The 27,718-nt window shown below is 40.9% G+C and overlaps 1 long non-coding RNA gene across 2 annotated transcripts in view; it reads left to right on the top strand.

Moving 5' to 3' along the window:
• Positions 1-27,718, top strand: part of LOC102160777 (uncharacterized) — a 106,276-nt gene that overhangs the window by 71,052 nt on the left and 7,506 nt on the right. The window contains exon 3 of one of the 2 annotated variants that reach the window (XR_014824061.1): positions 834-3,865. The exons of the other annotated variant lie outside the window; for it this stretch is intronic. This is a non-coding gene — a long non-coding RNA (uncharacterized LOC102160777). Of the gene's footprint in view, positions 1-833; positions 3,866-27,718 lie in introns of those variants that run through there. 2 annotated transcript variants of the gene reach the window in all.

The raw sequence follows: 27,718 nt of genomic DNA, 5'->3' as shown, positions 1-27,718 counted from the left end.
TTAGCTATTTTTGGCCATTTCCTCTTTCATATACATCTTTAAACCAGCTGTTCAAGTTCTGTGAACAGCTCTGTTAGAATTTGACTGGCATTGCATTTGCACTGAATCCAAAAGTTAACTTGGGGATAATTAATGCTTTTGTGGTATTGTCTTCCTTCATTAAACATTAATTTTGACCTTGTCCCAAGTCTGTGGCCAAGAATTGTCTAGTGGTTCACTGAGCCCACTTCACAGAAGGACTACATCTCCCAGCTTCCCCAGAAGTGTGGTGTGGCCCACGTGGGTGGGTTATGAACAATGGAGGGAGCAGAGATTGCTTCCTGCAGTACTCCCAGACCGGGCCTCCTCTGGGATCCTCCTCACAGGAGCTCTTCCCTTAACTGTAAAGGGATCCAGGGGATCATGAGGAGGATTCTGAGCCCCCAAGAAATGAAGAGACTGCAAAATGGAAGAATCTGGGTCCTCCAGTCCCTGTGTGATAGTCTCCCACTGAATACACACATTGAAAGGTTGGGAGAGTAAGAAAACAAAACAAAACAAAACAGAACACTTCTATTGTGTTACACCATCCAGAGTTTGGAGCTTGTTAGAATAGTTAGTTTATACTGATGAATCTCTCAATTACATTTCACATTTTTTCCCATCTGTCTTTTGTTAGATTTCCTCTTAGGTACATTACCTTTTTTACTGCAGTTATATGTGGCATTTTGTTAAAGAATGATTAAACAAAACCATTTTGAAAAACTAGGAACCAGATAAAGGATATCTCTAAAATACTGTGGCAGGAGTTCCCACTGTGGTGCAGCAGGTTAAGGATCCGTTTGTCTTTGCAGGTGCACAGGTTCAATTCCCAGCCTGGAGCAGTGGGTTAAGGATCCAGTGTTGGAGTTCCCATCATGGCACAGTGGTTAATGAATCTGACTAGAAACCATGAGGTTGCAGGTTCGATCCCTGGCCTTGCTCAGTGGGTTAAGGATCCGGCATTGCCGTGAGCGCTGGTATAGGTTGCAGACGCGGCTTGGATCCTGCATTGCTGTGGCTCTGGCGTAGGCTGGTGACTACAGCTCCGATTGGACCCCTAGCCTGGGAACCTCCATATGCCGCGGGAGCAGCCCTAGAAAAGGCAAAAAGACAAAAAAAAAAAAAAAAAAGAAAAAGGATCCAGTGTTGCCACAGTTATGAGATAGGTCACAGCTTTGGCTCAGATTAGAACTCTGGCCTGGGCCTTTCTCAAAAAAGAAGAAAGATCCCAAATTGACAACTTAATCCTCCACCTAAATGAATTAGAAAAAGAAGAACAAAAAAGTCCTAAAGTCAGCAGAAGGAAGGAAATTATAAAGATCAAAGAAGAAATCAATAAAATAGAGACTCAAAAAACAATAGAGAAAATTAATAAAACCAAGAGCTGGTTCTTTGAAAAGGTGAACAAAATTGACAAACCCCTGGCCAGACTCACTAAAAAGAGGAGAGAAAGAACCCAAATAACTAAAATTATAAGTGAAAAAGGAGAAATCACAACGGATACAGCAGAAATACAAAAAACCATAAGAGAATACTATGAACAACTGTACGGCAACAAGTTTGACAACCTGGAAGAAATGGACAATTTTCTAGAATCTTACAGCCTGCCAAAACTGAATCAAGTAGAAACAGACCAACTGAACAGACCAATCACTAGAAATGAAATTGAAGAGGTCATAAAATTACTCCCTACAAATAAAAGTCCAGGACCAGATGGCTTCACAGGTGAATTTTATCAAACATATAAAGAGGAATTGGTGCCCATCCTCCTTAAACTCTTTGAAAAGGTTGAAGAAGAAGGAATACTCCCAAAGACATTTCTATGATGCCACCATCACCCCAATTCCAAAACCAGGCAGAGATACCACCAAAAAAGAAAACTATCACCCAATATCATTGATGAATATAGATGCAAAAATTCTCAACAAAATCTTAGCCAACCAAATCCAACAACATACCAAAAAAATTATACACCATGACCAGGTTGGGTTCATCCCAGGTTCACAAGGATGGTTCAACATACGCAAATCAATCAGCATCATACACCACATTAACAAAAAAAAAGTCAAAAATCATATGATCATCTCAATAGATGCAGAAAAAGCATTTGACAAAGTCCAACATCCATTCATGATCAAGACCCTCGCCAAAGTGGGTATAAAGGGAACATTCCTGAATATAATCAAAGCCATTTATGATAAACCCACAGCAAATATAATACTCAATGGGGAAAAACTGAAAGCCTTCTCACTCAAATCTGGAACAAGACAGGGATGCCCACTCTCACCACTGCTCTTCAACATCGTTTTGGAAGTCCTAGCCACAGCAATTAGACAAACAAAAGAAATAAAAGCCATCCATGTAGGAAGAGAAGAGATCAAACTGTCACTGTATGCAGATGACATGATTCTATACCTAGAAAACCCTAAGGACTCAACCCCAAAACTCCTTGAACTGATTAATAAATTCAGCAAAGTAGCAGGATATAAGATTAACATTCAGAAGTCAGTTGCATTTCTGTATACCAGCAATGAAACATTAGAAAAGGAATACAAAAATACGATACCTTTTAAAATTGTACCTCACAAAATCAAATACCTCGGAATACACCTGACCAAGGAGGTAAAGGACCTATATGCCGAGAACTATAAAACTTTAATCAAAGAAATCAAAGCAGATGTAAAGAAATGGAAAGATATTCCATGTTCCTGGATTGGGAAAATCAATATTGTGAAAATGGCCATACTACCCAAAGCAATCTACAGATTCAATGCAATCCCTATCAAATTACCCATGACATTTTTCACAGAACTAGAACAAACAATCCAAACATTTATATGGAACCACAAAAGACCCAGAATTGCCAAAGCAATGCTGAGAAACAAAAACCAAGCAGGAGGCATAACTCTCCCAGACTTCAAGAAATACTGCAAAGCCACAGTCATCAAAACAGTGTGGTACTGGTACCAAAACAGACAGACAGACCAATGGAACAGAATAGAGAATCCGGAAATAAACCCTGACACCTATGGTCAATTAATCTTTGACAAGGGAGGCAAGAACATAAAATGGGAAAAGGAAAGTCTATTCAGCAAGCATTGCTGGGAAACCTGGACAGCTGCATGCAAAGCAATGAAACTAGAACACACCCTCACACCATGCACAAAAATAAACTCCAAATGGCTGAAAGACTTAAATATACGACAGGACACCATCAAACTCCTAGAAGAAAACATAGGCAAAACACTCTCTGACATCAACATCATGAATATTTTCTCAGGTCGGTCTCCCAAAGCAATAGAAATTAGAGCAAAAATAAACCCATGGGACCTCATCAAACTGAAAAGCTTTTGCATAGAAAAGGAAACCAAAAAGAAAACAAAAAGACAACTTACAGAATGGGAGAAAACAGTTTCAAATGATGCACCTGACAAGTGCTTAATCTCTAGAATATATAAACAACTTATACAACCCAACAGCAAAAAAACCAATCAATCAATGGAAAAATGAGCAAAAGACCTGAATAGACATTTCTCCAAAGAAGATGTGCAGATGGCCAACAAACACATGAAAAAATGCTCAACATCGCTGGTTATAAGAGAAATGCAAATCAAACCTACCATGAGATACCACCTCACACCAGTCAGAATGGCCATCATTAATAAATCCACAAATAACAAGTGCTGGAGGGGCTGTGGAGAAAAGGGAACCCTCCTGCACTGCTGGTGGGAATGTAAACTGGTACAGCCACTATGGAGAACAGTTTGGAGATACCTTAGAAATCTATACATAGAACTTCCATATGACCCTGCAATCCCACTCTTGGGCATCTATCCGGACAAAACTCTACTTAAAAGAGACACATGCACCTGCATGTTCATTGCAGCACTATTCACAATAGCCAGGACATGGAAACAACCCAAACGTCCATCAACAGATGATTGGATCCGGAAGAAGTGGTATATATACACGATGGAATACTACTCAGCCATAAAAAAGGATGACATAATGCCATTTGCAGCAACATGGATGGAACTAGAGAATCTCATACTGAGTGAAATGAGCCAGAAAGACAAAGACAAATACCATATGATATCACTTATAACTGGAATCTAATATCCAGCACAAATGAACATCTCCTCAGAAAAGAAAATCATGGACTTGGAGAAGAGACTTGTGGCTGCCTGATGGGAGGGGGAGGGAGTGGGAGGGATCGGGAGCTTGGGCTTATCAGACACAACTTCAAAGAATATATTTACAAGGAGATCCTGCTGAATAGCATTGAGAACTTTGTCTAGATACTCATGTTGCAACAGAAGAAAGGGTGGAGAAAAAATGTAATTGTAATGTATACCTGTAAGGATAACCTGACTCCCTCGCTGTACAGTGGGAAAATAAAAAAAAAAAAATTATTAAAAAAAAAAAAAAGAACTCTGGCCTGGGAGCTTTCATATGCCTTTTTTTCCCACTGTTACTTGTTTAATCATTATTCAGTGCTTTTTAGGTCTCAATATTGAAACCAGTGCACTGGCATTGTATTTGCACTGAATCTAAATGCAAGATGATCATATCACTTTTCCTTTTTAATCTGTTCTTATGGTCAATTGCATTAATAAATTTTCTAATGTTAAAAACAAGATACTAGGTCCCAAATGCAGTTGATCATGCTAAGCCCCACTATCACCAGACTGAGACTTAATTACAGTCTCTGGCTCTCCCAACAATGGAATCTTGAACCAATCATTCAGGGAACACCTGGTCAGCCCTACTTAGGTCATATGCCTGACAGACCCTTGCCATCTGCTAAAGGAAAGTGACCTTGCAATAACCAGTCTGCTTTTTAGCTTAGTATGATTACCTTGTTTCTGCCCACTTCTGCCTATAAAAGTCTTTCATTTTGTACAGCTCCTCGGTGCTTCCTTCCATCAGCTAGATGGGATGCTGCCTGATTCAGGAATTGTTGGATAAATAGGATCTTCAAACTTTATAAACTTTGAAGATCCTATTTATCCAACAACCAAAGTTGAATTTTGGTTTTGGACACTAATATTAAACCAGCCTGGTCTGAGATAAATCCAACATTTTGTGTTATATTTGCTGATCAATACCCGATTTAGTTTGCTGCTACTCTATCTAGGATTTTGAATATATGTTCATGAGCAAGATGTATTCTGAGTTATTTCTTGCTTTCTGTCTGAGTATCAAAGCAATATTAACTTTATATAATGAGTTGGAGAGTTGAGGCTTCCAGGGGCCTCTCTGTCCCTTCCACTTTGGCAAGTTTTCCTGCTACCTCCCTTTGTGGGATGGATGGTTCCATGGATTACTCCTTCATTAAGGGTCTTCTTTAAGGCCTCTTTGCTTTGTCTGCCTCTAAGTGCTGGCCTCTTTCTTTCAGGCCTCAGGAGTATCTGTTGCCTCCCTCAGCCTGAAACGCCAAGCCTTTCTCTCCAGGGATTTGCCGATGCCCTTCTGCGTCATGCTTTTGCATTAGTTGGCTTTCCTAGTTTTGTGCTGTCACTTTAATTCTGACTTCTGAGGATTTAGTTTCATGTCAGCTTAACCATAAATTTTCTAAAGAATTTCCAACCATAAATTTTAAAATATTAAAAAATTTGTTCCGAGGGTTTTAGGTGTTTTGTAGTGGAAAGTTTTCCTCTATGGGCAAATAACTCTTATAGAAATTTCTAAAGGTATTTATTTACACTCCAGTGCATAGGGACTTTCAATTTTTTTCCAAACTGGTAGGTGAAAAATAGTACCTTGTAGTTTTAATTTGTATTTTTTATTATGTGAGATTAAGCATTTTTTCATATATAAAAAAAGCCATATTTCCTTTTCTATGAACCTACTGTACTAATACTTATTTTTCTTTACTTTTTAATTTTGGTGTTCATATTGATTTCTAGAAGCTCATTATATATCAGGGGAGACAGGATATTTTTATTCTGAGTAATTAACAAGTGCATTGGCAGTTACCATCTACTCCTCAAATTGTGTACTGAACTGATTTTTCAAAGTAATTTCTATTGTATTGATTGTGATCAAATATAACATGTGCCATTTTTTTTTTCCTCTACAAAGTGAATGATATGGTACCTTATAGGAATATCTAAAACATACCAACAAACAAATCTACCATTCCTGAGTATTTCATGAAATATGTTTCATAGGCATAGAGGCATGCCTTTGAGGCTTATAATAGTAAAGTGTGTGAATCTTTAAGGAAATTACTACATCAAACAAAAGACTTTTACAGGTGTCATAGTCAGGCTTTCCTAGATGGCAAACCCAGGGCAGTGGGCTGAGGGAAAAGACCTACAGGGGTGAAGAGCAAATCGTCCTGCAGATGTTGATGGTCAGGGAGGAGCCAGGAGAATTCATCTGTTAGCTCCCTCCTGTCTCTCATGGATCAGTTTTCAGTTCCCTGCACTTCCAGGTTGTGACTCTCAGGAGAGCCACTGGGGGAGCAGACCCCAGGCTCTGAAGCAAATATGTCATCTGAGGCTAGAGTGTATAGGGGAGCAGAGTCTCAGTGGGCTCTGGCTTCATGGGCTGAATGAGGTCAAGCCAGAGCACAGCCTGAATGCGGGGAGGCTGAGCCACACATCAGTGTGGCTGGGGTCGACATTGAGAAAGCAATTGAGGGCTAGGAGGCAGGTGGGAGGCACACAAATTGCACAGATTTCATAGATATGTGGCCATTGGTGTGTTGGTGTGTGGTTTTTGAGCCTCAGTCCAAGTTGACCCACCATCATCCCTGGGGGAAGCTCTTATAGCAGGAATTGGCAAACTTCTTCTGTAAAAAGCCAGACAGTAACTATTTTAAGCTTGCAGGCCACATGATCTCTGTTGAAACTAGTCAACTCTACCATTATACTGTGAAAGCAGTGGCCATAGGTAAATGAACAAAACATGGATGTGTTACAAGGAGCAGTTTACTCATGGACACTGAAATTCAAAGTCAGGAGTTACTCTTGTAGCTCAGTGGGTTGAGAACCCAACATAGTGTCCATGAAGATGCGGGTTTGATCGCTGGCCTCACTCAGTGGGTTAAGGATCCAGCATTGTCACAAGTTGTGGCGTAGGTCACAGATGCAGCTTGGATCTGGCATTGCTGTGGCTGTGGCATAGGCTGGCGGCTGCAACTATGATTTTGTAACTGAGCAGGACCCTTCGAGGCCTTCCCACAGTGGACCCCCGACTCGTGTCCTCCACCTGACTTTTTATCTGTAGAAAAACTTTAGTCAAAAATCAATTTGGAGTTCCCATTGTGGCTCAGCGAGGTATGAACCCAGCTAGTATCCATGAGGATGTGGGTTCAATCTTTGGCTCTGCTCAGTGGGTTAAGGATCTGGCATTGCCATGAGCTATGGTGTAGTTCGCAGATGCAGCTCGGATCCCACGTTGCTATGGTATAGGGCAGCAGCTGTACCTCCGATTCAATCCCTAGCCTGGGAACTTATATGCTGCAGGTGCAGCCCTAAAAAAAAAAAAATCAATTTAATCAAAGAAGTGAAAAACAAATACAGAGAAAAAGGAAAACAATCAAGCAAGACAGATAATGGTTTAGCCATTCAACAAAGTCAAGGACCTTTGGTTAGTTCGTCTTCAAGGACTATAGGTAATATTTTTTGAGCCCATTTTTAAAAATGTTTTTAAAGATTTTTATTTTTTATACTATAGTTGATTTACAATGTTCTGTCAATTTCTGCTGTACAGCAAAGTGACCCAGTCATACATATATATGTGCATTCCTTTTCTCACATTATCCTCAATCATGTTCCATCACAAGTGACTAGATATAGTTCCCTGTGCTATACAGGAGGATCTCATTGCTTCTCCACTCCAAATGCAATAGTTTGAATCTACTAACCCCAAACATCCAGTCCATCCTACTCCCGCCACCCCAACCCTGGCAACCCCAAGTCTGTTCTCCAAGTCTATGAGTTTGTTTCTATTCTGTAGATAGGTCCATTTGTGCCGTATTTTAGATTCCAGATATAAGTGATATGTTATGGTATTTGTCTTTCTCTTTCTGACTGACTTCACTTAGTATGAGAATCTCTAGTTCCATCCATGTTGCTGCAAATGGCATTATTTTTTCTTTTTATGGATGAGTAGCATTCCATTGTGTATATATACCACACCTTCTTAATCCATTCACCTGTTGGGGGACATTTAGGTTGTTTCCATGTCTTAGCTATTGTGAATAGTGCTGCAGTGAACATAGGGGTGCATATAACCTTTTGAATGAAAGTTTTTTTCTGTATATGCCCAGGGGTGGGATTACTGGATCATATGGTAGTCTTATATTTAGTTTTCTGAGGTACCTCCATACTGTTTTGCATAGTGATTGTACCAATTTACATTCCCACCAACAGTGTAGGAGGGTTCCTTTTCTCAACACCCTCTCCAGCATTTGTTATTTGTTGACTTGTTAATGATGGCCATTCTGACTAGTGTGAGGTGGTACCTCAATGTAGTTTTGATTTGCATTTCTCTAATAACTAGTGATGTTGAGCATCTTTTCATGTACCTATTGGCCATCTGTGTGTCTTCTTTGGAAAAATGTCTATTCAGGTCTTTTGCCCATTTTTTCAATTGGGTTGTTGGTTTTTTTGCTGCTGAGTTGTAGAAATTGTTTGTATATTTTAGAGGTTAAGCCCTTGTCAGTTGCGCCATTTGAAACTATTTTCTTCCCTTCCATAGACTGACTTTTTTTTTTATGGTTTCCTTTGCTGTGCAAAAGCTTTTAAGTTTGATTAGGTCCTATTGGTTTATTTTTGCTTTTATTTCTGCTGCCTTGGCAGACTGACCTAAGAAAACTTAAAGGTTGATGTCAGAGAATGTTTTGCCTATGTTCTCTTCTAGGAGTCTGATGGTGCCTTGTCTTACGTTTAAGTCTTTAAGCCATTTTGAGTTTATTTTTGTGCATGGTGTGAGGGTGTCTTCTAGTTTCATTGATTTACATGTGGCTGTCCAGTTTTCCCAGCACCACTTGCCAAAGAGACTGTCCTTTTCCCCCTTTATATTCTTGCCTCCTTTGTCGAAGATCAATTGACCGTAGGTGTCTGGGCTTATTTCTGGGTTCTCTCTTCTCTTCCATTGGTCTGTACGTCTGTTTTGGTACCAGTACCACACTGTCTTGATTACTGCAGTTTTGTAATATTGCCTGAAGTCTGGGAGAGTTATGCCTCCTGCTTAGTTTTTGTTCCTCAGGATTGCTTTGGCAATTCTGGGTCTTTCATGGTTCCATATAAATTTTTGGATTGTTTGTTCTAGTTCTGTGAAAAATGTTGTGGGGATTGCATTGAATCTGTAGATTGCTTTGGGTAGTATGGCCATTTTTACAATATTAATTTTTCCAACCCAGGAGCATGGAATATATTTCTAATTCTTTGAATACTCTTTAATTTCTTTGATTAATGTTTTATAGTTCTCAGCATATAAACCTTTCACCTCCTTGGTCAGGTTTATTCCCAGGTATTTAATTTTTGGGGGTATTATTTTAAAAGGTATTGTATTTTTGTATTCCTTTTCTAATATTTCATTGTTAGTACCTAGAAATGTGACTGATTTCTGAATGTTAATCTTGTATCCTGCTACTTTGCTGACTTTATTGATCAGTTTGAGTAGTTTTTGGGTTGAGTCCTTAGGGTTTTCTATATATAGAATCATGTCATCTGCATATAGTGACAGTTTTACCTCTTCTCTTCCAATTTGGATGCCTTTTATTTGTTTTGTTTGTGATTGCTGTGGCTAGGACTTCCACTACTCTGTGGAATAACAGTGGTGAGAGTGGGCACTCTTGTCTTGTTCCAGATTTTAGAGGGAAGGCTTTAGCTTTTCTCCATTGAGTGTTATATTTGCTGTGGGTTTGTCACAAATGACTTTTATTGTATTAAAGTATGGTCCCTCTATACTGACTTTGGTAAGAGTTTTTATCACGAATGGACGTTGGACTTTGTCAAATGCTTTTTCCGTATCTATTGAGATGATCATGTGGTTTTTGACTTTTCTTTTGTTAATGTGGTGTATGACCTCGATTGATTTGTGTATGTTGAATCATCCTTGTGAACCTGGGATGAATCGCACTTGGTCATGGTGTATGATCTTTTTTATATGTTGTTGGATTTGGTTGGCTAAAATTTTGCCTAGAATTTTTGTGTCTGTCATCATCAAAGGTTTTGGCCTATAATTTTCTTTTTTGGTAGTATCTTTGTCTGGTTTTAGTATTAGGGTGATGGTGGCTTCATAGAATGTCATTGGGAGTGTTCCTTCTTCTTCAACCTTTTGGAGAAGTTTAAGGAGGAATGATATAAATTCCTCTTTGTATGTTTGGTAGAATTCACCTGTGAAACCATCTGGTCCTGGACTTTTGATTGTAGGGAGTGTTTTTATTACATATTCAATTTCATTTCTAGTGATTGGTCTGTTCAATTGATCTATTTCTTCTTGATTCAGTTTTGGCAGGGTGTAAGTCTCTAGAAATTTGTCCATTTCTTCTGGGTTGTCAAATTTGTTGGCATGTAGTTGTTCATAATATTCACTATGTTTTTTTGTATTTCTGCAGTATCTGTTGAGATTTCTCCTTTTCTATTTATTATTTTACTTATTTAGGTTTTTTCTCTCCTTTTCTTAGTGAGTCTGGCCAGGAGTTTGTCAATTTTGTTTACCCTTTCAAAGAACCAGCTCTTGGTTTTGTTGACTTTTCTGTTGTTTTTTGAATCTCTATTTTATTGGTTTCCTCTCTGATCTTTATGATTTCCTTCCTTGTGCTCACTTTAGGTTTTGTTTGTTCTCTTTTTTCTAATTCATTTAGATAGTGGGTTAAGCTGTCAATTTGAGATGTTTCTTCTTTTCTGAGGAAGGCCCGTATCACTATGAACTTCCTTCTAAGCACTGCTTTTGTGGCATGCCATAGATTTTAAACGGTTGTGTCATTATCATTTGTCTCAAGGTATTTTTAATTTCCCGTTTTGATTTCCTCATTCACCCATTGGCTCTTTAGTAACATGTTGTTTAGTGTCCATGTAGTTAGTTTTTTTCTCATTTCTTTTCCTGTGGTTGATTTCTTTTTTTCTTGTTTTTTATTACTCAAATGAATTTATCACATCTGTAGTTGTATAATGATCATAACAATCTGATTTCACAGGATTTCCATCCCATAGCCCAAGCACATCCCCCCACCCCCCAAACTGTCTCCTCTGGAGACCATAAGTTTTTCATTGTCTGTGAGTCAGCATCTGTTCTGCAAAGAAGTTCAATCTGTCCTTTTTTCAGATTCCACATGTCAGTGAAAGCATTTGATGTTGGTGTCTCATTGTATGGCTGACTTCACTTAGCATGATAGTTTCTAGGTCCATCCATGTTGCAAAAAATTCTGGTATTTCGTTCTTTATAATGGCTGAGTAATATTCTGTTGTGTATATGTACCACTTTTTCTTTATCCACTCCTCTGTGGATGGACGTTTCGGTTGTTTCCATGTCTTGACTATTGCAAATAGTGCTGCAATGAACATTGGAGTACATGTGTCTTTGTGAGTCGTGGTTTTCTCTGGATAGATGCCCAGAAGTGGGATTGCTGGATCAAATGGTAGTTCTATTTTAAGTTTTCTGAGGAATCTCCATACTGCTTTCCACAGTGGTTGTACCAATTTACACTCCCACCAACAGTTTACTAGGGTTCCGTTTTCTCCACACCCTCTCTAGCACTTATTGTTTGTAGACTTTTGGATGATGGCCATTCTGGCTGGTATAAGGTGGTACCTCATCGTAGTTTTGATTTGCATTTTTCTAATAATGAATGACGTTGAACATCTTTTCATGTGTTTATGGCCATCTGTGTGTCTTCTTTGGAGAACTGTCTGTTTAGATCTTCTGCCCATTTTTTGATGAGGTTGTTTGTTTTTTTTGGTATGGAGCTACAGAAGGTGTTTATCAATTTTGGAGATGAATCCCTTGTCAGTTGTTTCACTTGCAAAGATTTTCTCTCATTCTGTGGGTTGTCTTTTCGTGTTGTTCAGAGTTTCCTTTGCTGTACAGAAACTTTCAGTTTGACTAGATCCCATTTGTTTATTTTTCTTTTTATTGTCAATACTCTGATAGGTGGATCTGAGGAGATGTTGCTGTTGTTTATGTTGGTGAGTGTTTGCTCTATGTTTTCCTCTAAGAGTTTTATAGTGTCTGGTCTTATATCTAGGTCTTTAATCCATTTGGAATTTCTTTTTGTGTATGGTGTTAGGGAGTGTTCTAATTTCATTCTTTTCCATGTGGCTGTCCAGTTCTTCCAGCACCACTTATTGAACAAGCTGTCTTTTCTCCATTGAATATTCTTGCCTTCTTTTTCATAGATTAGTTAACTGTAGGTGCATGGGTTGAATTCTGGGCTTTCTATCCTGTTCCACTGATCTATATTTCTGTCTTTGTTCCAGTACCATGTGGTTTTGATGATTGTTGCTTTGTAGTATATTCTGAAGTCCAGGAGCCTGATTCCTCCAGCTCCACTTTTCTTTCTCAGGATGTCTTTGGCTATTCTGGGTCTTTTGTGCTTCCAAACAAACTTTAAAATATTTTGTTCGAGTTCTGTGAAAAATGTCCTTGGTAATTCGATAGGGATTGCATTGAATCTGTAGATTGCCTTGGGTAGTATAGTCGTTTTGAAAATACTGACTCTTCCAATCCATGAGCATGGTATATCTTTCCATCTGTTTGTGTCATCTTTGATTTCTTTCATCAGTGGCTTGTAGTTTTCAGAGTATAGGTCTTTTGTTACTTTAGGTAGGTTTACTCCTAGGTATTTTACTCTTTCGGATGTGATGGTAAACAGGATTGCTTCCTTAATTTCTCTTTCTGATCTTTCATTGTTAGTATATAGAAATGCGGTTGATTTCTGTGTATTAATTTTGTATCCTGAGATTTGCCGGATTCATGGATGAGCTCTAACAGTTTTCTGGTGGAGTCTTTAGGATTCTCTAGGTATAGTATCATGTCATCTGCAAATAGGTATAGTTTTACTCCTTCCTTTCCAATTTGGATTCCTTTTATTTCTTTTACTTCTCTGATTGCCATGGCTAGGACTTCCAAAATTATGTTGAAGAATAGTGGTGAGAGTGGACATCCTTGTCTTGTTCCTGATCTCAGCAAGAGTTCTTTCAGCTTTTCACCATCGAGAATGATGTTTGCTGTGGGTTTGTCAAATATGGCCTTTCTTATGTTGAGGTAGGTTCCCGCTATGCCTGCTTTCTGAAGGGTTTTTATTGGAAATGGGTATTGGATTTTGTCAAAGGCTTTTTCCACGTCTATTGAGAGGATCATATGGTTTTTATTCTTCAGTTTATTAATGTGGTGTATCACACTGATGGATTTGTGGATATTGAAGAACCCTTGCATCCCTGGGATAAATCCCACTTGATTATGATGTACAATCCTTTTAATGTATTGTTGGATGTGGCATGCTAGTATTTTGTTGAGGATTTTTGCATCAATGTTCATCAGTGAAATAGGCCTGTAGTTTTCTTTTTTTGTGGTATCTTTGTCTGGTTTTGGCATCAGGGTGATGGTGGCCTCATAGAATGAGTTTGGGAGTATCCCTTCCTCTGCAATTTTTTGAAATAGTTTCAGAAGGATAGGTGTTAGCTCTTCTCTAAATGTTTGCTAGAATTCGCCTGTGAAGCCATCTGGTCCTGGACTTTTGTTTGTTGGAAGTTTTTTTAATCACAGTTTCAATTTCAGTTCTTGTGATGGGTCTGTTCATCTTTTCTATTTCATCCTGGTTTAGTCTTGGAAGATTGTACTTTTCTAAGAGTTTGTCCATTTCTTCTAGGTTTTCCATTTTATTGGCATATAGTTGCATGTAGTAGTCTCTTATGATCCTTTGTAGTTCTGTGATGTCCGTTGTTACTTCTCCTTTTTCATTTCTAATTTTATTGATTTGAGTCCTCTCTCTTTTTTTCTTGATAAGTCTGGCTAAGGGTTTATCAATTTTGTTGATCTTTTCAAAGAACCAGCCTTTTGTTTCATTGATCTTTTCTATGGTTTTCTTTGTTTCTATTTCATTGATTTCTGCTCTGATCTTTATGATTTCTTTCCTTCTACTAACTTTAGGTCTTGTCTGTCCTTCTGTCTCGAGCTGCTTGAGCTGTACAGTTAGGTTGTTTATTTGAGCTTTTTCTTGTTTCCTGAGGTGGGCTTGTATTGCTATAAACTTACCTCTTAGATTGGCTTTTGCTGCATCCCATAGGTTTTGGAGTGTTTTATCTTTGTTGTCATTTGCTTCTAGGTATTTTTTAGTTTCCTCTTTGATTTCTTCAGTGATCCATTGGTTGTTTAGTAGCATGTTGTTGAGTCTCCACATGTTTGTGTTTTTTTGCAGATTTTTTCTTGTTGTTGATTTCCAGTTGTATAGCATTGTGGCCGGAAAAGATGCTTGGTATGATTTCAGTTTCTTAAAGTTACTGAGGTTGGATTTGTAGCCCAGCATGTGATCCATCTTAGAGAATGTTCCATGTGCACTTGAGAAGAATGTGTATTCTGTTGCTTTGGGATGGAATGTCCTATAAATATCTATTAGGTCCATCTGGTTTAATGCATCATTCAGGGCCTGTGTTTCCTTATTGACTTTCTGTCTGGTTGATCTGTCCATTGCTGTAAGTGGGGTGTTAAAGTCCCCCACTATGATTGTATTATTGTTGATTTCTCCTTTTAAGGTTGTTAGCAGTTGCTTTATATATTATGGTGATCCTATGTTGGGTGCGTAGACATTTAAAATTGTTATGTCTTCTTCTTGGATGGATCTTTGATCATTATGTAGTGACCTTCTTTGTCCCTAAAAATAGTCTTCATTTTAAAATCTATTTTGTCTGATAATGTGTATTGCTACTCCAGCTTTCTTTTGATTCCCGTTTGCATGGGATATTTTCTTCCATCCTCTCACTTTCGATTTGTATGTGTCCCTAGAAGTGAAGTGGGTCTCTTGAAGACAGCATATATATGGGTCTTGTTTTTGTATGCATTCAGCCAGTCTGTGTCTTTTGGTTGGGGAGTTTAGTCCATTAACATTTAAGGTCGTTATTGATATGTATGTTCTTATTGCCATTTTATTAATTTCTTTGGATTTGTTTTTGTTGCTCTTTTTCCTTTCCTTCTTCTCTTGTTCTTTTCTGCCTATAGAAGTTCCTTTAGTATTTGTTGTAAAGCTGGTTTAGTGTTGCTGAATTTTCTCAGCTTTTGCTTATCAGTGAAGGTTTTGATTTCTCCTTCAATTCTGAATGAGAGCCTTGCTGGGTAGAGTAATCTTGGTTGGAGGTTTTTTTCCTTTCATAACGTGAAGTATATCATGCCACTCCCTTCTGGCCTGCAGAGTTTCTGCTGAGAAATCTGCCAATAACCTTATTGGTGTTCCCTTGTATGTTATTTGTTTCTTTTCCCTAGCTGTTTTCAGTATTTTCTCTTTGTCTTTAATTTTGGTCAGTTTGATTAGTATGTGTCTTGGGGTGTTCCTCCTGGGGTTTATTTTGTATGGACTCATTGTGCTTCCTGGATTTGAGTGGGTGGTTCCTTTCCCATGTTAGGGAATTTTTTGGCTTTTATCTTTGGAATATTTTTTCTGTCCCCTTTTCTCTCTCTTCTCCTTCTGGCACCCCTATAATGTGGATGTTGGTGCATTTAACATTGTCCCAGAGTTCTCTGAGACTCTCTTTATTTGTTTTCAATCTGTCTTCTCTTTTCTGTTCCGCATTCATAATTTCTTCTAATCTGTCCTCCACCTTGCTTATTCATTCTTCTGCTTCCTGTGGTCTGCTATTAGCTGCTTCTAGTGAATTTTTTTTTTTTTTTTTTTTTTTTTTGTCTTTTGAGGGCTGTACTCACGGCCTGTGGATGTTCCCAGGCTAGGGGTCTAATCGGAGCTACAGCTGCCAGCCTACACCACAGCCACAGCAACACCAGATCTCAGCCACGTCTGCAATCTACACTACAGCTCACGGCAACGCCGGATCCTTAACGCACTGAGTGAGGCCAGGGATCGAACCAGCAACCTCATGGTTCCTAGTCAGATTCGTTTGCGTTGTGCCATGACAGAACTCCTCTAGTGAATTTTTTATTTCAGTTATTGTATTTTGCATCTCTTCTTGTTTAAGTTGTAAATCTTGTATCTCTTTGCTCCGTGTTTCCTGTAAGTTATCCATCTTTGCCTCCAGTTTATTTCCAATGTCTTGCATCATCTTCAGCATCAACAGTTTAAAATCTTTTTCCTGGAGGCTGAGAATCTCCTAATGGCTTAGCTGTTTTTCTGGGGTTTTTTCTTTCTCTCTCATCTGAGTTATAGTTCTCTGTCTTTTCATTTTTATAGGTTTTTGGTGTGGTGACCTTTTTACAGATAATAGAGTTGTAGCCTCTCTTACTTCTGATATCTGCCCCCCTTGTGGCTGAAGTCAGTATGGGGGCTTGCTGTAGGCTTCCTGATGGGAGGGGCTGATGCCTGCCCACTGGTAGGTGGAACTGATTCTAATCCCTCTGGTGGGTGTGGTTAGTCTCTGGATGGGATTAGAGGCAGCTGTGTGCCTGAGGGGTCTTTAGGTGGGCTGTTTACTGAGGGGCGGGGCTGTGATCCCACCTGGGTTGTTGTTTGCCCTGGGGCTTCTCAGCAGCTGACTGATTGTGGGGCCAGATTTTCCCAAAATGACCACCTCCAGAGAAAGGCATGGCTGCTGAATATTCCTTGGAGCTTTGCTTTCAATGTCCTTCCCTCACAACAAGCCACATTCACCCCTTTTTTCCCAGGAGGTCCTCCAAGAACTGCAGTCAGGTTTGACCCAGATTCCTATGGAGACCTCGCTCTGCCCTGGGACCCAGTGCACGTGAAAGTCTGTGTGTGCCTTTTAAGAATGGGGTCTTCGTTTCCCCCAGTCCCATGGAGTTCCTACGCACAAGCCCCACTGGCCTTCAATGCCAGATGCTCCAGGGGCTCTTTCTCCCTATGCCAGATCCCCACACGTGAGAATTTCATGTGGGGCTCAGAACTCTCACTCCTGCAGGTGAGTCTCTGTGAACCAGTTAGTTTCCAGTCTATGGAGCTTCCCACCTGGGAGGTATGGGGTTTCTTATATTGTGTAATCACCCCTCCTACCTCTAGATGTGTCCTCCTCTTTTTCTTCTGGAGTGGGATATCTTTTTTAAGGTTTCCGGTCCACTTGGGTGAAGACTGCTCAGTCTTAAGTTGTGAATTTTGTTGTTTTTAGGAGAGAAGTTGAGCTCCAGTCCTTCTATTCCGCCATCTTAATCCCGTCCTCCTCCTGTGGTTGATTTCTAGTTTCATGCCATTGTGGTCAGAGAAGATACCTGAAATCATTTCTATACTCTTAAATTTGTTGACATTAGTTTTGTGCCCCAGTGTGTGGTCAATCCTTGAGAATGTTCCATGTGCACTTGAGAAGAATGTATATTCCAGTTGTTTTGGATGTAATGTCCTGGAAATGTCAAGTCTAACTTTTCTGTTGTCTCCTTTAGGATCTCTGTTGCCTTATCGATTTTCTGTCTAGAGGATCTGTCCATTGATGTGAGTGGGGAGTTAATGTTTCCTGCTATTTTGCATTCCCATCAATTTCTCTTGTATGTCGGTTATTATTTGTCATATGCATCTGGGTGCTCCTATATTAGGGACATATATATTGACAATTGTAATATCCTCTTTTTGAATGGATCCTTTTATCATTAAAAAGCGTCTGCCTTTGTCTTTCTCTGTGGCTTTTATTTCAAAGTATATTTTGTTTCATATGAGTATTGCAACTCCTATTTTCCTGTCTTTTCCATTGGCATGAAATATCTTTTCCCATCCCTTCACTTTTAATTTATCTTTGTCCTTTGCTCTAAAGTGAGCCTATTATAGGCAGCATATTGTATGTTCCTGATTTTTTTTTTATCCAGTCTGCCACTCTGTGTCTTTTGATTGGAGCCTTCAGTCCATTGACATTTAAGGAAATTATTGATAAACTTGTATTTATTGCCATTGTAAGCCTTGTTTTCCAGTTGAGTCTATGTTTGATTGAATCAACATAGTTGATTCTGTGTTTCTCCTTTGTTCCTTTCTTTTTTTGGTTTGATGATTTCCTTTTATTTTATGCTTGTGTCCTCTTCTTTTTAGTTTTTGTGAATGTAATGTTTGCTTTTGACTTGTGGTTGCCCTGTTTTTCAAGTATGTTAACCCCTTCCTATATCTGCTTGCTTAACCTGATAGTCATATAAGCTCAAATGCATTTAAAAAAGAAAAAAATCTAGATTTTCTTACTTTCCTTCCCTGCATTTTAAGTTTTGATGTCCTTTTTAAACATCTTCGTGTTTGTCCTTTTGCTATTCCTTGTGTTTATTATCACTCTTACAATAGTTTTTTCTTCCTTTTAGATCTGTATACTGCTTATTTAAGTGATTGCTTTCCAATTGTGATTTCCTTCATCCTATTTCTTCTTACTTCTTTCTTATTTAGAGAGCCCTTTCAGTATTTCTTTTAGAATGGGTTTAGTATTGCTGTACTCTTTTAGTTTTTGTTTGTTGAAGAAATTCTTTATTTCTCCTATTTTAAATGATATTCTTGCTGGGGAGTGTATTAAACACTACACATTTTTCCCTTTTAGAACTTTGAATATTATCTTGCCACTGTCTTCTGACCTGTAGTATTTCTGTCAAGAAATCAGCTGATAGACTAATGGGGCTTCCCTTATAATTAATGCTTTGTTATTCTCTTGCTGACTTTAGAATTCTGTCTTTATCTTTAAGCTTTTCCATTTTTATTATGTCTTGGTGGGGCCTGTTTGGGTTCAACTTGTTTGGGGCCCTCTGTGCTTCCTGTATCTTGATATCTGTTTCCTTTAGATTTGGAAGGTTTTCAGACATAATTCCTTCAAATATATTTTCAATCCCCCTTTCTTTTTCTTCTTCTGGAATACCTATTATGCATAGATTGGCCCACTTAATGTTTTCCCATAGATCTCTTATATTGCTTTAATGTTTATTCATTTGGTTTCCTGTCTGCTGAACTGACTGGGTGATTTCCATTATTCTTTCTTCCAAGTCACTAATTCATTACTCTGCATTATTAATTCTGCTCTTAACTCAGCTTGCATCTCTGCAAATGAATTTTCTAATTTTTCTTGGCTCATCCTTATATTTTCTACTTCTTTTCTAAATTAATCTGCATTACTATTCAACTGCTCTTAATTCCCTCATATTCACTCTTAATTCCTTCAGTATTTTCACTGTCTCCTTTTTGAGAAGTCAGTGTCTGTTAGACTGCAAGTTCTGTTTCATTTTTGCTCCTTCAGATGAATTCTCCTCTTCTTTTAACTTGGAATGGTTCCTGAGCTTCTTCATTTTGCTTATATTTTTCTTATTCTCCAGAGCCTGAGTCTCAGTGTCAAGCCCCTGCCTAAGCCTCTCAGGCTGCGGTGTCTGGTGGTGGTGGTACAGAGGGTCTATGCAGCTCTCCCTCTGCTTTGCCCTTTTCAGCCCAGCTGCTGTGATTTTCTCCTCGACTTTGAGGTCCTTCCATCTTGGCTGATCCCCCATTGCTTAGGTGGCTTCCCAGGGTGTGGGTTCCTTTCCTCTTTAATATCTCCCTCTCAGGAGTGATAGTCTGTTCCTGATTCCTTTTCTCTCTCTCCCTCTCTCTTTTTTAAGTTTATTTTTTTAATTAATGATTTTTATTATAGTTGGTTTACAGTGTTCTGTCAATTTCTATAGTATAGCAAAGTGAACCAGTCATACATATATACCTTCTATTTCTCACATTATCCTCCATCATGTTCCATCACAAGTGACTAGTTTATACACCAGGATCTCACTGCTTATCCACTCCAAATGCAATAGTTTGCATCTATTAACCCCAGACTCTCAGTCTATCCCACTTCCTCCCCCTTCCCCCTGGCAACCACAAGTCTGTTCTCTGAGTCCATGAATTTCTTTTCTGTGGAAAGGTTCATTTGTGTAATACGTTAGCTTCCAGATAGAAGTGATATCATATGGTATGTGTCTTTCTGACTGACTTCACTTAGTATGAGAATCTCTAGTTCCATCCATGTTGCCACAAATGGCATTATTTTGCTCTTTTTTATGGCTGAGTAGTATTCCATTGTGTATATATACCACATCTTCTTAATCTGTTCACCTGTCAGTGGACATTTCGGTTGTTTCCATGTCTTGGCTATTGTGAATAGTGCTGCAATGAATCTCTCTTTTTTTATTCCTTTTGTTCTACCCAGTTATGTGGAGGATCTTGTGCCCTTTTTAGAGGTTTAAGGTCTTCTGCCAGCTTTAAGTAGATGTTCTGTGTGAATCATACTATCTGTAGATTTTTTTTTTCTGTGTTTGTGGGAGAAGGTGAGCACCATGTCTTACTCTTTGCCATGTTGATCTTTCTCCCTATAGATAATATTTTGAGCCATGTCCTTGGAATTGTTTTGCAGGTGCTGAAGCCCCAACCAGGTATGTATGTTGGCCACAAGCATATAGACCTCAGACTGACTGGAACCAGAAGGTTGATAATACTGACTCCCAATTATCTCACCATCAAGCAGTCAGGAAAATATCCAGGAGCTGATCACACCCTGGATCACACCCTGTTCCTCAAACACTATAAGACTCCCCACTACACCCTCCAAGGGGGGGGGGCACAGTCCTTGAGGCACTGGCCTACTGTGTACCCCTGTTTGCCTGGCAATTAAAGCTACTTTTTCTGTTTCCTCCAACTCTGTCTCCACATTTCTATTTGGCATCGGTGTACAGAGGCAATCAATATTTCAGCAACAAATTGACCCCTAGCCTGGGAACTCTCATATGTCACAGGTGCCACCCTAAAGAGAAAACAAACAAAAAAAATTCAAATGTCGTATAATTTTGTTAGGTCATGAAGTACTATTTTTATTTTTGTTTTTCCAACCATTTAAAAATGTATAGGAAAAGTAATAATCAACAAAAAGAGAAAATAAGTGTTGGCAAAGATATGGAGAAATTGGAACCCTTGTGCACTGTTCCCAAGGAAGAGGTTAGAAGAACAATCTTTTGTTTCGTGGTGAGTGGAAGAGAAATGTGCTGTCTTTATTGAAAAGCAGAAATAAACTTTGACACAAGCTCTGCAAGCAATCACCATGGAGAAATCTTCTGAACTCTTCCCTAAACCCAGTGGCATTCCTTCATGTGGACAAAAAATTAATACTGCTGAGCCTTTCCCTGTCCTGATTGGGGATATGAATAACCTGCCTCTGATCATCAGAGCATCTTTCCCCTTCTGGCTCTCTGTTGTTTTTGGAGACCATTGTAGGTTACCAGGTGTTCTTTTGGCTCCTTGACAGATAGCATTGTTCTCCATGAAAAGTTTGCTGCTGACTGAGACCAGTCATAGAGGGATGCTGAACTAGTGATAATATATCTCTGCATGAAATATTACACATTTCTTAAAGAATGAATGAGAAATCTATGTATTATTGTGGAAAACATTTCTCCTCTGATCTGAAGAGGAAAAAATGGGACAGTGACAGATGGACACTGTGACTGCAGCTTCATTAAATCTGTGTGCACATGGCCTAGACCAGAGGGGACTCCAGGAGTTGAAACATCCAGGCAGGCATTTGGTGGATGTGGTGAGATATGGGGCTACAAACAGGAAAAGGACAAGCGTTTCAGACCCAGAGTGTTCTGAGTTCACATGCTGCTCTCCTACTCCTTAGCTTTGTGATTTTGTGACCCAGCAGGACCCTATAGGGGCTTCTCCAGGAGAGGCCCCTCCCCCATGTCCTCTGCTGTAGCTCCTCTCTCAAGTACTCAGAAAGTAGTATATCATGCATATTTCCTGAGTTTTTCAGATGCTAAAAACCATCACTAAATGGAAGAAATTAACTACTTGATGATCAGTGACTCGTATCCCCCAGTCTTTCTGGAACCTAAGGATTGATAATGTTAACCCTGTGACACTGCCCTGGTACCTCACCATCACATAGTCAGAGAAATGTGCACCTGTTCTCCTTGCATGGCTCTGCAGTAAACCTTTCTCTGCTCCAAACTCTGACGTTTCAGTATTTTGGGCTTCTCTGTGCACACACAAACTTGGGTTTGGGAACATTTTGGGGTACATAGCTCACCTGCTCTGAGCCTCAGCTTGCCATTCTTAACTTGTATATTGAAAAGAGAGATGAAGTGTGTGGTGTCTAATAAGCTCAATGGAATGGGAATTATCTTTTTAGGAGATGAAATTTTCAAATGTTGTGACAAAGTGGTTATAATAATTTTAAACACTGAAAGATATTTCCAGTTAATACATGTTCATTGCAGAAAGTTTGAAAAGCACCTGAGTAAATATCCATTTCAAATTCTGTATCTACCTACCACTCCTTAGGAAGTTATGTAATCTCTCTGAGACTTGGTTGTACGTTCTGTAAAAAGGGTCTATTAACATATACTCACAAGGTCATGTGAGCATGAAATAAGACAATGTTTGTAAAATACTCAGCCTGGCAGACAATCAGTGCTCAGATTGTTGACTATTAATATCACAGTTGCTATGAAAGAGATATGTTTCTTCATTTCCTGCTTCACACACTCACAAACGTACATACCATTTACCCTGGAATACCTACCATCTTTCTCTTGATATCAATAGAGCATCACAAAAATCTGTTTCCAACTCAGCCAGAAAGAGGAGGGACTATAGCAAAAATGTGACCAGTTTCTCTGAGAAACAGAATCGCCAACTCATATTTTTTAAACTTCACTGGCATGTAATTGGCATACGATAAACTATACATCTTTGAGTGTATAATTTGATTATTTTGACTCATGAGAACAATACCCCAGTCGAGAGGTGAGTTGGATCCTCATGCCTTTGGAGCTTCTTCCCCAACTTCCTCCCCCCAGATAACCACTGGTCTACTTTCTGTCACTGCAGACTAGTTTATACTTTCTATAATTTTATATTAATAAATCATATAGTATGCAAATACCCTTTTGCTCAGCTTCAGTCACTCAAAATTTTGACTTTGAGATTCACCCCTATTGTTTGGTGTGTTGGTAGTTCGTGTCTTCATTTCGCTGAGCAGTGAGTGATCCATTGTTAGGATGGACATACCATGGTTTCGTTATCCATTCACCTGTTAATGGACATTTGGGTTCTCTCCACTATTTGGTTATTACAAATAAAGCTGCTCTAAACCTTCCATACAAGTCTCTGTGTGTACATGTGTTTTTGTTTCTCTCAATCCAATCTTAAAAATCATTGTTCTCTCCAAAGGCCAGTCGTGTCCAGGCTTTTTCTCAAGACTGTAGAGTCAGGGGATGTACCTTGCCTTTGAGTCAGACTTTTTTTACTTATATGTTTAACAGGCCTCCATCATCACATTGCATGGGTACCCTCTTTACTGCATGAGCCGCGTGGGTCAACACCGTTTTTAGGCAGGAGGTTTATGGCAGCCACTGTAGGGATCCATACTTTAAGATTCCTCGTGAGGGGCTGGCTCCAGACGAGCTCAGAAGTCTGAGTCTACAGTGCATCTGGCTTCTCAGCTCCCCCTTGAGGCCAAGGAATAGGGGAAATGGAGGCACAGAAAAGCAGTATGATCTGAGACTGTCGGGCCAGGCACCCTCTGCCAGGACTGCCCTCCTTCCCAACTGCCTTCCTTCCCACACCGGCCTGATCTTGCCTTTTATTGAGAAGAGAGATGCCTGGAGTGACGTCACTTTAAAGACAAGTGGAACACAGTGAGATCTTAAGCACAAGGGAATGTCTACATTATATACCAGTTAACTCCTCCCTCCTCCTCAGGGGCAGTGCTTTAGCGAAGGGTTCTGTAATCACATATGAGATATTTCCACTATCACGATGCTTATCCAAAAATAAATAAATATCAGCACGCCCACAGATGTTTCCTTATTTGCTGAAGGAAAAAGAAGACAAACACAGTTATTGTGACTCACAATATTTGTGTAAAAGGCACCACACAAGAGCCTCCCTAAGTACTCCCAACAATAATATTTTGGAAACTTTAATTTTTTATCTCTGATGGCTTCACTCCAACTTGATTCAGTTTTGGCTTTTCCCCCCAATGTTAATACCTACATTCAGTCAGAGAGCATTAGAGACAACATGGCACTTCTAGGAATATCTTCAGCCTCCAGACGTGGAGGCTGGTTTCCCCTCTTTAGCAGTGGTCAGGGAGAACACCCATGGAGTTGATGATACCTGAAACTTTGCAGACCAGCTCCCCAAGGCTAAAGTGGGGCTTCTCCAGTTGAGCAGCTGTCTGAATCCCCAGAGGGCAGGTTGACCAGATGGTTGGACCGCACCCCCAGAGCTCTGACTCTACAGGCAGGGACTGGGGGCTGAGTATTTGCATCTAAACATTTCCAGGTAATACCGATGCTGCTGGTCCTGGGACTTCACTTTAAAAACATCTAGTCTAATGTTGCTCTTTCTTTCCAAAGCTTTCCAAAATGTTAACTCACAGCTGGGTAGCTGATTCCAAGAGGCCTGAGAAAAGGCTCTCTTTGCCACCCCCGCTAATTAAGTGGGGGTTTAAGTAGGGAGGGGTAAGAAAAGCCATTTTGCTGGTTCCCAGGCCTGGATAAGAAGGGGATGTATCAAGGTGGTCTAGGGTCTAACTGGTACCTGACAACTTTCTGGAAGGCACCCAGGTATGGCCACTCCCTGGGTATGACTCTGCTGGAAGAGGTTTATCCTGGGCTCTCTGTGGCTGCCTGAAATACAGGGTGTCTGAGCCTAGTCCTTGGGACTGAGCCAGAGAGAGGAGGGAGCCTGGAGCCTGAGCCCTGGGTCCTAGTCTCACTCTCTGCCCAGGAGGGCGTCCACAGACTGGGCACAAAGCTCCGTCAGTGAACTAGGGGTTGGGAACAGGTGTTGTATGGGGGAAATCCAGGCAGCCTGAGACCTGGGCTTGCGTGGGGGCAAGTGGGCTGGTCAGGGGGTCATGCTGAGGAGCTGGCAGGCAGGTGTGGGAACATGGAGGTGGACGTGGCTTCTGAGCTTGAGGGCAGGGGTGACTCAGGCCCCATTGCAGCCCAATGCCCTTTGTCTGGGCCCAGCAAATGAGGTGCTGTGTAGCCCTCAGGGCACTTGCAGGGTTGGCCAAGGGCTCTGGGCTCTGATGCTGCCACCTTGGCCCACCTATCTCCTTGAGTTCTGGCCCAGGCCCCCGGTCACAGATTCTGATAGCACCTCCATATCCTGACTGTCATCCATACTCCCCCGGGCCCATCCAGACCTCAGAGATCTGCCTTGCTGCTTCCTGTTTCCTCATCCAGCTTCCAGATTCCTGGGCCCTGATGAACCCTCAGAGTCCCTCCTGTTCGGAGAGACTGACCACATCCCGTGACTCTGCCCCTTGCTTCTCAGTGGCAGTGGGACTCGCTGGCACATAGGCCTGCTTTCATGTTCTGAAGCCTTAAGCTCCAGCTCCACCCACTGGCCTGACAAGCAGGACAGTTTTGGGTCCACACCCTTCTCCTTGGGAAGGTCACTTAGCCTCTCAGGGTGCAGGTTCTCCCTGGTGTCAGGACTGTTGAGATCCCATAAGAGAATGCTCATTAAGTGTATATTAATGCCTCTCCAGCCTCTGTCCCCACTTCTAGCACTGCAGTCCCCTTTGACCTCTGTGTCTGGCACCAGAACCTTGCCCTCCAGTTGGCAACCGGAGCCTGGGGTGGATGCTGGAGGGACAGGGGTGAGTGTGCATCTAGATAGAGCCTGGTGAAGCTAGAAGTGTGGTCAGGGCTCCCCTGTCCCCCACCTCATAAAAGTTTAGATGACATGGGAATCTAAAAAACAGTGGACGATGCTCTGAAGATTTCTGATATGTGAAAAGACTCAACAGTGAGGACTTAGACTGGCAGGAACTGAGGGGGCCACACTTGCTCTGAGGTGCCACTAATTCTGGTGACTCCCCATAGGCAGTTTATCTCTTCTGTTAGGAGAATTTAAAGGGATCCTGGAGCTTCTACCTCAGCTAATCTGGAACCTTATGTTTCAAATGGGAAAGAGTGGAGAGCACGTGAGTGGCCCCTGCATGGACTTGGATTTAGGGACCCAGAGGACAGTAACCATCCTGACACAGGTGTCATCTTTTACGGTTGACCACATACTTTTGGCCCCATACAATCCCTCTGAGGGAAGCAGCCGATGGAGGAAGGAATGGAGACTGGTGCCAGCTGGGGACCTGCCTTAAGGGCCCATGATGGTGAAGATTGGAGCCAGGCTCTGGGACATGTCCACACCAGCCTGGATTCCTATGTTTCTTCATCTCAGTAAGAAGGCTGGATTTCATCAATTGAGTAAGGGCTGGGTGAGTTGGTCTCCTCAGCGAGGGCTCTAGACACAAAGTCCATGCTGAGGCTGGGCCAGGAGGAAGGGGGCTGGGCAGAGACTGAGGGAGGAGAGGGCTGGTGGGCAGGGGGAAGGGAGGGAGGGTGGGTCCACCTTGGGTCTGCTTGTCATCCTGTCCCATCTTCCACCTGAGCACTTCCCATTGACTTGAAAATAGTCTCTTCAAAAGGGAACTGTGAAGATACCACTAGTTATTGCTTACAGGACTGCCCCCGTCAGGCATCCTGCATCTTCTGGGCTTCAGAGCCCTCCACCCTGGTGCTGGCTGCAGGTAGAGCGCTTATTCTGTGGGACTGAACTCTGCATATGGAGAAGCAGGGTTGCCAGATTAGACTGGGGAATACTACGTGGGATAGACTTATACTAAAAAGTAGTTTTTGTTCCTCTGAAATCTAAACTTGGATTTCCTATATTGTCTTCCCTCCCTTCCTTCCTTCCCCTCTCTTTCTCTCTTTCTTTGGTTGGTGAACATGTTTTTGTTGGAAAACTCTGGCAGGTGTTGGGGCTCCTGGGCTTCAGCTACACATGCTGCAAGGCTCTAGGCCCTGGGCTATAGCAGGGGGGGCAGAAGCCCATGCCCAGGGCAGACAGACATCAACACCACCATGAACCTGATCCTGTCATCAGCGTCAGTGAGTCAGTCATCTCAACTCAAAGGACAAAGCAACTTGCTATCATTTGTTGGGAAGCCTCCTCAGAGGCCTTCCTAGAGGCTCTCAGAGCTCTTCCACTGGGCAGTGGTGGGGTGGGTGGGAAGGTATCACTGCAGAAGTTGCAGGTACTGCGCAGGGGGGCTTGTCCAGAAGTTCCCACCTGTTTGTGTCCTCGTGGAAAGAACAGGCATTCTTGGTAGCACTGGATTGTACCTTTGGGTCCCAGACACAGCTGGCCATGGACATCAACATCACCAGGATTATCAGTGAGGACAGATCTAGGTGCTTGGCTGGGGTGGGGGTGGAGGTCAGGAAGTGGGAACGGGTCTCCTGATGCCCTGAGCTGTTAAGACAAGGTCTTAATAGTTCAGGCAGAGCAAGGTGGTGTCTCCTTCAGAGAGAACCTAAGGGGTTGAAAGGGATGCTACCAGTGTTTGGGGCTCTTCTGTGAGAAAAGACTTGCTCTTAGTCCTCACAGCTTTTTATTTTATTTTATTTTATTTTATTTTATTGAAGTATAGTTGATTTACCATGTTGTGTTAATTTCTGCTGTACAGCAGTGATTCAGCTTTATATATGTGTGTGTATATGTATTGTTCCTATTCTTTTCCATTATAGTTTTATCACAGGATATTGAATATAGTTCCCTGTGCTACACAGTAGG

This window comes from Sus scrofa, chromosome 13, assembly GCF_054392235.1.
Source record: "Sus scrofa isolate SSC_HxYL_T2T_F1_AM1 chromosome 13, Sscrofa_HxYL_maternal_Yorkshire_Landrace_v2.0, whole genome shotgun sequence".
Taxonomy (NCBI): Eukaryota; Metazoa; Chordata; class Mammalia; order Artiodactyla; family Suidae; genus Sus; species Sus scrofa.
This window is presented reverse-complemented; position numbering and strand designations above follow the sequence as displayed.